This window comes from Rutidosis leptorrhynchoides, chromosome 8 (assembly GCF_046630445.1).
Source record: "Rutidosis leptorrhynchoides isolate AG116_Rl617_1_P2 chromosome 8, CSIRO_AGI_Rlap_v1, whole genome shotgun sequence".
In the NCBI taxonomy this organism is placed as follows: Eukaryota; Viridiplantae; Streptophyta; class Magnoliopsida; order Asterales; family Asteraceae; genus Rutidosis; species Rutidosis leptorrhynchoides.
Genome location: NC_092340.1, coordinates 111,114,728 through 111,116,972, shown reverse-complemented (window position 1 = coordinate 111,116,972; position 2,245 = coordinate 111,114,728). Strand labels below are relative to the sequence as shown.

The 2,245-nt window shown below is 36.4% G+C and overlaps 1 non-coding gene across 1 annotated transcript; it reads right to left on the bottom strand.

Annotated features, from left to right (window-relative positions):
* Positions 1-713: 713 nt before the first annotated feature.
* LOC139865329 (small nucleolar RNA R71) lies at positions 714-820 on the bottom strand. The gene has a single exon (XR_011764856.1). It is a non-coding gene; the product is annotated as a small nucleolar RNA R71 (small nucleolar RNA).
* Positions 821-2,245: the final 1,425 nt, after the last annotated feature.

Here is a 2,245-nt window from a genome sequence, read left to right as displayed (position 1 = left end):
AGTCTATTAATTTAATAACTTATATAATTTTTATCTTTTATAACTAATAGGATATTCAGAGAATGCACCGAGCAAAACGTTCACCACCTTTCATACGTTCACCACCTGTAACCAGATCAAGACATTTAGCCAATATTGTAGCCGTTGATTTTTCTTTAGAATCATTATCAAGTCGACCAAGTACTCTAATTCAAATTTCCAATAATCCATTTTTTGAACCCGAACTCACAATTGAGAATCCGGAGGATATTCAGGGACAATTCAGAGATCCTGAACCACTAATCATTTCTCCTGAACCACAAATCACTCATCCAGAGATTGTCGAGGAAGAAACCATTAAGTCAGAATCCTCTAGTGATTCAGATTCAATAATTTCAATTATGGAAAATCTGGAACCTCTAAGTATGGAAGACCGAATGAGAGCTAAACGCACTGGCCAAGGTCATGCAATTAATCAACCAGACATTAATGCACCAGATTATGAAATCAAAGGACAAATCCTACACATGGTAACTAATCAATGCCAATTTAGTGGTGCGCCGAAGGAAGATCCAAATGAACATCTTCGTACCTTTAATAGGATCTGTACACTATTTAAAATCATAGAAGTTGAGGATGAACAGATATATCTCATGTTATTTTCCTGGACTTTAAAGGGAGAAGCCAAAGATTGGTTAGAATCGTTACCTGAAGGAGCGTTACCTAAAGTTGTAAGACTTCAAGGAGAAATTGTTACGTTCACACAAAAGCCAAATGAAACTCTATATGAGGCATGGACAAGATTTGAAAAGTTGTTGAGAGGATGTCCTCAACATGGTTTAGACACTTATCAAATAGTACAAATATTCTACCAAGGATGCGACATCACTACACGAAAAGACATCGATATAGCAGTTGGTGGTTCCATTATAAAGAAAACTGCAACTGAAGCTTACAAAATTATTGATAACACTGCTTCCCACTCACATAAGTGGCATCAAGAAAAAGACATCGTTAGATCATCTAAAGCGGCTAGAGCCGATTCTAGCCATGACTTTGATTCCATGTCCGCAAAGATAGATGCTTTCGAGAGACGAATGGAAAAGATGACTAAGGATATTCACTCAATACGAATTAGTTGTGAGCAGTGTGGAGGACCAAATTTGACAAAAGATTGTCTCAGTATTGAACAAACAATGGAACAAAGAAAGAATGTTTCATACATGAACCAAAGGCCTGGAAATAATTATCAGAATAATTATCAACCGCCAAGACCAAACTACAATCAAAACCAGAATTATAATCGAAATGTTTCATACAACAACCAACAAGGTCCTAGCAATCAACAAGTATCCAACAATACTTACAATCAGCAAAGACCTATTTTTCCAATTAAACCACCACAAACCGATGATAAAAAGCCAAATTTAGAAGATATGATGTCGAAGCTAGTTGAATCTCAAACGTAATTTTTCACATCTCAGAAACAAACCAATGAACAAAATGCTCAAGCATTTAGAAATCAACAAGCTTCTATCCAAAATCTGGAACAAGAAGTAAGCAACCTAGCAAGGTTGATATGTGAAAGAAAACCGGGGAGTCTACCTAGTGATACAAATGCTAACCCCCGGAATGAAACAGCTAAAGCCATTACCACAAGTAGTGGTATTACACTTAAACCGCCTGAAATACCTGTAATTTCTGATGACTCTATTCCTACTCCACAGGCACCACAGCCTGAGCAAGATAAGGAAAGAGAACCGGTAGTTGAAAAGGTTAATGAAGATAACACAGCTAAGGCAAAGCCTTATGTTAAACCGTACCAACCACCACTTCCTTACCCGAGTAAAATGAGAAAAGAAAGACTTGAAGCCGAGCAATCTAAATTCTTGGATATGTTTAAACAGATAAATGTCAATCTTCCTTTCATTGATGTGATTTCAGGAATGCCAAGATATGCTAAATTTCTGAAAGATCTAATCACAAATAGAAAGAAAATGGAAGAACTCTCGGCTGTTACAATGAATGCTAATTGTTCTGCAGTGCTGTTGAATAAGATACCAGAAAAATTATCAGATCCAGGAAGTTTCACAATTCCATGTTTTCTCGGTAGTCTTAGTTTAATAGAAGCATTGGCAGATTTAGGTGCTAGTATAAATTTAATGCCATATTCATTATACGCTAAACTAGACCTTGGAGAATAGAAACTAACACGAATAAGCATACAACTAGCCGATCGATCAGTAAAATATCCTAGAGGGATAAT